Source organism: Micropterus salmoides, unplaced genomic scaffold (assembly GCF_014851395.1).
Source record: "Micropterus salmoides isolate LMB-PRFRI ecotype aquatic unplaced genomic scaffold, ASM1485139v1 Ms_hic_scaffold_5, whole genome shotgun sequence".
Classification (NCBI taxonomy): domain Eukaryota; kingdom Metazoa; phylum Chordata; class Actinopteri; order Centrarchiformes; family Centrarchidae; genus Micropterus; species Micropterus salmoides.
The window spans coordinates 33493406-33505113 of NW_024044237.1; positions in this window are offsets into that span (position 1 = coordinate 33493406).

Here is an 11708-nt window from a genome sequence, read left to right on the forward strand (position 1 = left end):
AGGACAGCGGTGTTCGTGTCCCGTGTGAAACAAAAAGTCAACATTAAACTAGGGCTGACCCCATATAGGCGAAGATTCGATAGGTGGAGCCTGATTAGATTGTCAATCTCACAGTCGAATCTTGCAGTGAAAGTAGGATGATACCATTTAGGCTAAATAGGGGAGCTCAACGTCTCATTTTACTACTGGTTTTCTCCCAGTAAGTTAATATGCAGCCCATTATGATACAAATTTCAACATATAATGCTATAAATAAATCTTTTTAAAGAGTGTGAATAAATACAAAATTTTAACCCTAACCCCTAAGGTAGAGGGCGTCGGTGCGCTTCAGCGTGTGTGTGTGGGGAGGGGTTTAGCTGTTTAGCGGGAAATGTAAAGCTTAAGTTACAGTGAGTAATGTAACTTACACTGTCGCTCTGCAGCTTCTTAAGATTAAAGCGGAGCTACCCTTTGTAACATTTTATTTTGAAAGTCTAACCGGACGTTGCATATTTATTGTTGCTAAGTGTTGAGCCCTTAATGTCTTGTACCCAGCGTGTTAAAAAGCAACGGCAAAGGGCCTTGACCAAGCGTCAATATGTGACGAGTCGGGAGCGAGAATGTGTTGCAAATATTGGTTACATTTTGGAAGAGCACAAGAAAGGGCGAGTTTACTTTTTGAGCATGTAATTGAAACCATGATCTTTCCCCACCCTAACCTACACCAAAAGGAGTTTGCTGCCTAAACTTAACCCTATGAAGGGCTCCAACCTTGGTCTCCACCTTTTACCCCCGCTAAGTCCAAACGGGCTGTGTCGAGGACAGAAATGTAGAATTCCCTTTACTCGACAAAACATCGCCACTGAACATATTCATGACAACGATTAATCTTCCTTCTTAACTTATTTGACAAAGTAAATTAGTGGTAGATAAATATAATTTCCAGGCACAGCTGCCTACTTTCACATCCAGCTGACGAAGACAAACTTTCCCATTGGAGTTTGAGAATTTAAGTCCTGTATCTACTCTCCTGTAAGCTTTAGCTACTAAATGCTCCACTTTCATCACCAGATGGTCTCTAACAGTGTCTGTCTGCTGTTTGCTGCGAGCAGCTAGTGTAGTGAGTTCATCAGAGCTTGTTTGCTGAAAACCGCTGCCTGCAATATCCCAGTATTCCCAGTCCAAAATGACTACCCCATTAAAACTGAATATAATAACCCATAACAATACATATATGATCACCTAATTTTTTTTTATAAATGTCATGTGAACATAAGTTTTGAACTTTAATTTGCTATTTATGGCTGCAGGTCTCATTAACCTGAACTTGTTTTTGAGTTTAAAAAAAGGTCTGCTGTCTATTGATGACCTTTATGTTGAAGGTGTTTATCCTTGTTTGCAGATTATTAATACTCACCTGTTCTGCTTCTTCCAGATTACACACTTTGTCCACATTCAATACACCCAATATCCTAACCGCTAAACTCTTTCCTATAACTTAATATTAGGCTAAATGGGCTAACTTCAATAATGTATAATTACATTTTCAAGGTAAACCCAACTTGTTTAGGGCCATCTGAGACCAGGACCTCGGGATTACAATTAACTCTATATTACCTCTAAATGTGCAAGGCACTGTTTACTGCAGGGCAAGATTCTACACAGACTTTATTTTACCAAATGCTCAATGTAGCCAAAGCCACACATCAAGTTAGTGTGTTTACCACTCTGCTTTCTCGGAGGTTTATTCTCCTTAAATGGACAGAACCTTCCCTACCTACCCATAATAGATGGGTTCACGAGAGTCTGCAAACATTAGGCTTGAGAAGATTAGGTTCTCCCTGAGAGTTCCCTAAAGACCTTTCTGAAAACCTGGCAACCCTTTTATTTTATTTATTTAATTTATTTATTTATCTATCCCAAAGATATTTTTAGGGGGCATTTTTGCCTTTATTTTGGATAGGATAGAGGAAATAAAGGAGAGAGAGGGGAAATGCAGCAAAGGGCTACAGGCTATAGTCGAACCCGGACTGTTGCGATAAGGACTCAGCCTTTTACGTGTGGTGTGTGCTCTACCGGCTGAGCTAAATGGCACCTTGCAACCCTTTTGTAGAAGATGTTGACACCCTGGCTTCTTCAGTGAAGAAACAAATGAATAAGTGTGTCCATGTCATGAAGGGGCATGTGCCTGAACTCGTTTTTATACTCTTAATTGGTGCCTCGCCTATTTATTCCTAAGGTAAATAATAAATAATAGATAAATAATAGAACTGTATGTCAATCGGTCCAGTCCAGTTCAGCCAGAAGAAGGTTAGGTATATCATTCAAATTAATAGATTATCGTCTTTGATTTTGCACTCAGAGCTGACAAAAAAATAAAAATCAGCAGTCCTCACTGATTTAAACTTTTACATCTTCCATTCAATCACTGATTGACATTTAACCTTTCTCTGAGAGCCATTGGGTCACAGGGATCAGTGCTCTTTTTATAATGGTCCATTGTTCAGCTGCTTCCTTTTCAGGGTTGGTTATGCAACTGATCTGATGTTCGGTGACTCAAACAGTTCAGGTACTGGATCTACATCTACTGACCTCAGTAAGGAAGAAAAAGTAGTATAATGTGAGGCATTGTACAAGTCAAAAACCTCAACTACATTCAAGACATCTGACATACAATTTATTTTTGTTTTAATTGAGGACAACAAATAGCAACAATTTAAAAAATTTTTTCCTAATTTTGTTTTCAAATAAAATGTTCTACCTAAAGAGAAGAGCTGAAGTTTATTACTTTGCAAATAAATGCAATAGTTCAAATACAACAGTCAAGAATACTTGCTTATGTGAAGTAGTGTCATATGGTGTCCACCATCAAAAATATGAAGCCCTTAAGGGCCCTTAAGGGCCTCACAATACTTAATTGTAATTGGACGACATAGCCTGCGGAGTGGAGGCTTTTTGTTAAGCAAAATACATTATTATAGATTATGCAACAACTTTAAACCTAATAAACACCCTAACAGAGTCAAAATAATGATAGTATCTTTAAATAAATAGAGCAACATTTAAAGTCAGACAACGGGACCCATTTAAGAAGTGTGTCAGTGGCTGCCTGATTGGTTCTCCTGTAATTCCCAAACAACTGTTCAAAAATATCTTATTGTATAATAAATTTATGTAACAGATGCCAAAAATGGGGCACCCTGAATGAAGACCTTAATGAATACTGGAATAGCTGAATACTGAAATACTACATGTTGACATAAGTTTTATTCAATTATATAAATTTCATAGGACGGTGAAATAAGGAATGCCCATAACAAACACTGAGAAATCTTCACAGCATATCTTTAATCAAGAAATTATTTTATTCAGTTGTGATCAAACACTGTTAGTTGTTGTTAGGAGTCAGAGATTGAATTCTAGTGTTTTTAGTGGCCCTCTGGTCTTTCCTTTAGCACAGTCATCAGGCCAAAACTTACATTTGTGCAATAGTTATACTCAAATTTAATGGTCAAGTAACTTTGGACAAATTGTATTGACCACATTTGCTCTCCCTAAATAATTAACACATTTTCCTTTGGACACTCAATGAGTTTTGCTCTGGCACCACCCTCAAATGTGGACATTGTACGGAAAAAAAGTGTTGGCTGGATTGGCATTAATTAGCTTTTTATATTCAAGGTCCTGGGGGGGTGAATCCTGTGTTTTGGTAACCTCACGACCTTCTTCTCTTGCCACCACAAGGCTAAATTTTGCCCCAAAACCTCTCAACAAATAGCAAAACTGTAAGTTGTTTATCTCAACACATAAAGAATGTCTTTTAAGACCTCATTTCTATGGATTCTTAAAGTCTCACAGCCTTGGCCTCAAATAAAAAATTTACTCTGTCGCCTCAGGACTCAGGCTCATTAAAACATATTTCTATCCTTGTCATGTAGGGGCCTCGCAGCAATGAGCCTGCACCTCATTTTTGGGTCCCGGTCTGCAAAGTCTTAGAAAGTAGATGTTAATAGAATTCATGAAAAGAGCCTTTTCCTGTTTCTGACGATTACTCGGACTGGACGGAGAGGAGCTCCACAGAAGAGCCCGTGCTGAATTTATTTAGCATTCATCTCAGAGTGAAATTAAATTTGGTTCTGGACTGTTGCCATGCATTTTAAAATTTCTGTACAAAGAAAATGAGTCTGGTATCAGCCTGTTTCACAGTCACATCACTCATTCAATTAACAAATGCTCATTTTCACAAAAATATTTCTGATGTTACAATGAACTTGTTGAAATTATCCTTACATAGTGCACTTAAAATATATAACAACACAGTAAATGACAAAGAGCCAAAAGCAGCCATATTTGGTTTCTAATCAGAATCTGACTCATCATTTATAGTGGCCGTACTTTGTTGCAGATGTACTGTATGTGTTCTTTCCACCACTGAATGTGTGCATGACATGTGACAGGTGTGTAAATGTTTGAAAACAGGTGTGTTCCGGGATGAGGAGGCGATTGGTTGACCAGCTACCGGCTCCTGCAGGTGATTGGCTCCTATCCAATCATACAAGAACAATATTCAAAATACATTTAAAAGGCAAAATAATATACTAGCATAGGAAGATGAAAAGACAGGAGAAGGACAGTTTGTTGTCTTATAGGACACAAATGGTATTCATATGTTCCTAAAATTAGCTGAGCAGATATCTCTAATTGGGAAAATACACAAAGCCTCCTTCCCCTGCCAGCTGGTTGAAAGACTGAATGAGGTTTAATTTAAAAATAAATCCAAAATAAGACAATAGTCAGGCAGGAAGGCAACGTTATACGTATATATAACTTATTTTGATTCATATCTGATGAAAAAACATTTATTTTTGGTCAATTCTGTACAAATTTCCTGTGAGATCAGGCTGATCTGTGGTGCTGATCTGCCAGTTTTCATGATCCAGAGTATAATAACAATGGACTCCACTGAACAAACAACGTCATCAGGATACTTTCTAAGTTCCATCCATCCATCGTCAACCGCTTATCCTGCGTACAGGGTCCATTAAGTTCTTTTTCTTTATTATCTGAGCTCCTGTAGGTTTTTTTTTTCATATCAACCAATATACAGTATATACCATATACCAGTCTATGTGTCATGAGCTAATAATAGTTTGTGTTTCATTACTTTTGGTTCTTAGCATAAACACATGAAGTAATAGAGGAACATAAACATCAGTCCAGACTTCAATTTGTTTTACATCCATTTCCTTCTACCCATAATCCCTTGTGATTTGTGGGTTGTTTCCTGTAGCTGGAGGGATTATGGTCCCTCTCCTAATTATTCACATCACACTTTTCATGTTAGTGGGTTGCAGCAGTATAACAGAGTTCAGATTCAACGGAACACATTCACACACAAAAAACATGACTTGGACATGAATAAATCCTGTTTGTTTTAGATAATGAAGCCCACTGAACCTTAAACTCTAACATTCAATAATGTACTCTATATACTTCTGTTGTTCAGCACCCCTGGGCATTTGAGAACTGTTTATTGTCTTGCATCTATTCAGTAAAACACACGCTTTTACAGTTGAGATGCAATTTTTAACAATCCCATTTACATACACATACTGTATGTGCATGGCTAAACATCTTTTAAAAACGACCTGCACATTTTCTATCAATAAAGGTATTTCTATATAAAAAACACATTACACCATCTTCACACAGCTGTGTGATAGTTCAAGGGTCAATGTTTCTTTATTACTACCCATGGGTAAATTTGTTGTGCAGATGGGAGATTCAGCATTCTAGAGTTAAATTAAAGAGTTAAAGAACTCAAAAGAAAGTTGTGACTAAGTGCTTTACACACATTCAAAAGCTTAAAGTGCCATGCATGGGTGAAGTGCAACATGTCTTATTAGCTTTGTTTTGTAGTGCAGTGGCTGCTGCTACAAAAGCATTTCTGTATGGTATGAAGCCATAAACACTGAGGCAGCAAGACCTTTGAATCGATGGCGCTCTTCCAGAACTCCAGCCTCAGTGTAATATTTCATTGCGTGTATCTGATCTGAGGTCAGATATATTTACTGTGCTGCTTTAGGAGTTCCATCGAAATCGCATGTTCCACGACATGAATGCTGCCACGTGAGGCAAAAAGGTCGTCCGTAATTGAAACTGTGACATTGAAAAGGCAGCGAGCACAGAGGGAGAATTAATGGCCCTCTCCTGATATTCAAAGATGGACTTATTCTGCCCCCTAGTGTCAGCAGACGAGTCATGTTCTGGTTTGTTTTTGATGTTTTTTTGTTTCCTTCCCTTTGCATGATTCCTTTATTCTTCACTTATGACATAAAGCTTATAAACTTCTTTTCTCTTACATCTGTCTAACTAACCCGAAACTCGTCTAACATGCACAGGAGCAGGGATAGTTTTCCTGTCTGACCCTCGTTGTTGTCTTTTTTATTGAAATACTGATGACCTAAAAATTAAAGCTTGTGGCATTATTGTGTTTAATGTAAGTTTCTGGAGAAGAACATATATGTGCTTTGTATATTGCTGTACTGATCTGGCTGAGTGGGTGTGTGAAGTTCAGTCACTTTCTTCCTGGCATGTTCACTTTTTGGTCTTTCTAGTGAGGCAGAGGCCTGTACAGGAATTGAGAAAGGATTGTTTTGTGTACATTAGATGAAGAAGATGCAGGTTAAGTGAAATCTAGAGTTTGAAAAAATCTTTTTCCATCAGTCAACTTTTCTACCGAGCACCTTTTTTTAAATAAAATTTTTTATATTATTTCAGATTTTGTTTTATTTCTGGGTTTTCCATTCTGGTGTTTTTATATGTAAATTTAGGTCATGCGTTAAAAGCAGGTGCACTATAGTGACTTATCTGCACTACAATAGGAAAAAAAAAAATTCATTTTTGCCATTCAGTGTTTGAAGAATGTAAAACTAAGCATTTGTGTTTGAAGTTTCTGTGTTAACCAAGTTTTTTGTGGCTGTTATCGTGTTTTCTTTTCTTTAATTTTAACGTCCCTAAAATTCCACCAAATCCACCAAAAATGCCCGAGTCACATAATGTTATGACGCAAACCATGGCTCTCCTGAGCAAATACAGACATTATGTGCTTTTGTCGGTCAGTGTTCCGTCACAAACAGATCCATGCGTCCTTATTACAGGTCAGCGCACTTTACACAGGACATAACAAATCAGGGCAACGGTGTTGTTGCTGATCGACATGATATCAAATCAGAACAGAAAGACAATTTCTGTGAAATCTTTCCAGTCTTATAATTCACACAGCTCAATAACAAATGTCAGACATCTCTTAGTTTGTGTAGACTATAAAGGTCCGGTAATAGTGCACATCTAGCAAAACATAGTATTGAAAATATCAAATGTAAAAGGACAGCGATAGCTTAAAGGTAAAAATCAGTGAAGGTAAAATCCAGTGAGTTTAAATATCTGTAATCAATGTGCCCTTGAGCAGAAACAATCCAGAAGACTGTCCCCTGCGAGTACAGCGATGTGTGTTTATTCGAGTCCACCGGAGAGTGACGCTACGAGAGAAAGACATTATTCAAAAGCACCGTGTTGAAACCCTTTTACAAGTGGAGAAAAACTCCTAGATTTGTTTCAGAGATTATGTTAAACCACAAACCCTGGATGTAGAAGTCAAACCTCTGCAGATTTTGTCTCAGCACTGTAAGGCAAGGCTGTCCAGTGACCAAATGTGAAACTTCAGAGTTTGCAGGCAGGAAGAACTATTAGACCATGAAACCATGTCCCATGTTTTAATAATCCAAGTTGAGGGATGGTTTGTGGGATGGTTGCAATTAACAGGCTGTCAACTTTGGTTTAATTGCTTGACGACGTGGCCATTGAAAAAGCACTTCTAATACACACTCACAAATCTTCAAATGTGTAATGGAAAAAGCGAATCGACACACACTGTTTTGGGCCACATAGTTATTCACAAATTTTAGATCTTTTATACACTTGCCAATATTCCGTAATACAAACTTCATCTAATATTTAGCATTTTAAATGTTGTACATAACGCAGTCTTCTAATTGTAAAGTAAGTGTGGCTTATTTGTCATAAATTATACTTTACAACTGCAACCAAATCTGACGACACCTGCATATACATTACATAAACATGTTTATTATTGTCATGATTTAGGTGTTCTCCACAAATATGCAGAGAACATTTAGACGATTGTTCAGCCTTGATTGCGTATGTGCTCTCTTAAGTGCTTTCTAGTTTAGTTTGTCTTTGGGTGAGATGGCCTGAGCTTTTTATTGTATTTTATGTCATTAAGAATTTAAATTTGTTTCTGTAACTTTTCTACATTGATTGAAAGGTGATTTCTATATTTACTGCCACTCTACCAACATGATGACCTATAGCTTGTCTCGTTGTTTTGTCTTTGTACATTGCACGCCGTACAGTCCACTTAGCTTCTTCGATGAGAGGGTAAACTCAACCTCACATGCACCATCCATGTCAACGACACCTGGGCCCACAGACCAATCAGAAGCCAGAATCGAGACACACCACATATACATGTCAGACTCACAGACAGGGTTCAAGGAGACACACAGAACATGTGTTTGAGGTGTCAAATGATAATAAGATCTGACCAAACTTCTGACTTCACAGTTAACAGTTTACATAGGCGCAGAATAGAGGCTTGATCTTCAAAGAGTAACTATAATTCCAAGAGCAGTTCTAAATAGTTAGATGTAATTTTCTGAAGGTAGAGGACCAACAATATCTACAAACACCTTTTATTTATTAAATAATACAAAAAACTGAACACTGGTAAAGCGGGTGGAGTTGCAAGTGGCTCTGCAATCTGATTTGAGTGGCCAGAGATGCATCTGTAGAAATCCAATTGCATTTCAAACCACCTCCAAATGTGGCTTGGATCCGATTTTGTAAAAATCGCAGACCTGCCAGATGTGGCATATATTTATTTTTTGTATCAAATGACGAGCTGTGGGTTTACTACGGTGTCTCCAGTTAGAGGACATTGAGGAGAACAGAATTGGGATTGAAATTACTTGCTATGTGAAGGGAAGTAAGCATGATGTGTCTTTCATCTGCTGCTGTAAGTTTCCTTGGCCACCCACTGCGTCAACAGTCCTCAACATTGCACGTTTCTTTGTGCTTCTTCAAAAGAGCTTGGACAGCACAACTGGAAACCCCCGTCTGCTTCGAGATTTCTGCCTTGGAGGGACCTTGCTGATGCAGTAGAACTACTGTGTGTCTTGTTACTGTGCTCAGTCTTGCCACGGTGTATGACTTCTGACAGTACACTGTCTTCAGCACCCTCACTTTGTTACCTCACCCGGTTGAATTCCTCCTACACAGCTGTTTCTGTTTGATGAATTGGTGGTTATAAGCACCCGTTTGGTATAAATGACCATGTGCCAAAGTGAAGTGGTGCAAAAGAATGTGAACTGAGTGTTACCCTATCGTGGTACTCAAACTATTTCCCCATGGTTGTCAGATCTGAAATTGCATTTCATGTGGGCTTTTTGCTGCCCAGACTTTCTGAAATCAATCTGGATAAATTCGATATGCCAGAAAACTGATTTGGGCTGATAGACTGAACAAGGCCATTGTGTCTGGTGGATCCTGGGAGCCTGACATGTCTATAGCAAAACAGACCTGCTGTGATGTACATTTCATCTCCATGATAAGGAAACCAAAATACATGTGTAGTTTAGGGTTTCAGTAAGTATGTACAGTAGATTTTTATTTATGCAACGGTTATGTTGCAGGTCTACAGGCTAACGTTAGAATTAAGTTGTCTGTAAACACATGCCATCTCCATGAAATCATAGACGTTAATGTTTCACAGTTGTTGTGGAGGATGCCTCCCACGTCTCCTCCATCTCCAGACAAACCAAACTCCACCCTGTGATAAGACACAAATAACAGATGTAAATTTCCACAGAAATGCAAGTACAACAAATTTGAACTGCTACAGGCAAGTCTCCCTGACTCATATCTCCACTCCCATCTCCTTTATGTTTTTGTGTGCATAGTTTTTCATTTTTTCATCTGATAACAGGCTTATCTAAAGACATAAACACCAGACAGGTTACTGGACATGAATGCTGTCTTTGTTCTCTGCCATCCATAGTATAGAGGTTGGCTATATTTCCCTACCACTTAATGTCCTTTTTTTCCCTTTGAGTAGCTTTAAAGTTGAAAAATCATCTTATTCTACATTATCTGACTATAATATATTCTGGATTAGCTTTATTTCTTCATAGAAGCTGCAGTATATGATGTTTACACCTAGTGAAAGACTGTATTCAAAACCAAGACTTCATGTTTGTTAATGTCTGTGCACATTTCTCAGAAATTCATCCTTCCACTAAAAGGGAAAGTAAAGTTTGGTGGGGTTGAACACGATTTTCTGCGCAGCATGAGTTTGTAATGATTTACCCACCCCAGTGGTGTTTTAGAGGTCAGCTTCCATTCAATACTGTAACACCATTTATAGGTTTCTGAACATACGTTCACTTTATTCCAGAGAAAGTATCAATAAATATTGTCATTTTATTCTTCATCAAAAAGCCAAACAGTTAAATCCCTGTCTACGCCACACCCTTTTAACAGTGAAAGTATAAAACCGCTCTGTGATAGATAAAAGCACCGTATTTAACATTATGGCAAACATATCCAGTTTGAAAAAGTTGCTGCACCCTGGCACAAGTTAGCCAGCTGATGAAAAAAGATTTTTTGCAGACTGCAAACACAAAGAAATTAAAATATAGATAACCTGACAATTCTGGGCTCTACATCCAAACACTAAAAATATACAAAACAACACTTGAAACAAAGACAGCAGCAAGTACAAGAGCCCACTGATATTTTGAAAAAACCCTGAGTTTGAATCCCATCATGCCTCACTGGGTTTGTTTGCTCTCCTTGTGTTTGAGTTTTTCCTCCAGGTGCTCTGGTTTAGGTATTAGCAAATTAAATATTATGTGAGCTACCAGGAATCTTCCTGCTGCTGCCCTTGACCAAAGCTCTGACCTCAGAGGTGGAGTTGGTGCTTTTTTCCCTTCGTAGTAAGGTGTCACCACAGGGGTAAAAAATAAAGCCCAACTCAACTTTACAATTATTAAGAAAATCTTCCTTCACACACAGGCCAGAGTTGAAAACCATTCTAATACTATATTTTATAATAATTCTATTCCTCTTGTCGCTGTTTTTGATACAGTATCTGCCGTTCATGACATGAACAATAGGTCCTAAATGTTTTTACAAAGCAAAGACGAAAAGTCTCATCATTGTCCTTTCTCACAGGTTGCAAATGTCTATGAGTTGTAAAAAGTTCAACCAGTGATTTTTCTGTCTAAGATTGTTTATTTAAAAAACTTTTTAGAGGCCAGAAGAGACAAAGCTATTCATAATTTGGTTAATTTTTTATGTTAAAAACAAAATCTCACTTTACGCTCCATTCGCAGTGACTGTTCTGGGCTTTCGGTCATATCACACAATATTCCTAGTTTTCCCAGTTAGCATAGAAGTATAAATTTCCCTTTTTTTTTTTTTTGGAACAGAGTAAATTATGAAGATCATGTGATATAACCGAAAGCTTCAGGACAGCCTAAAGGGACCTTGAGCTGATATCGTTTCCAAGGTCAGGAATTAACTTTAAAGCTCAGATTCTAAGCCAACATGGACAAGAAGTCTATAAAGTGCTAAAATACATTTGAACA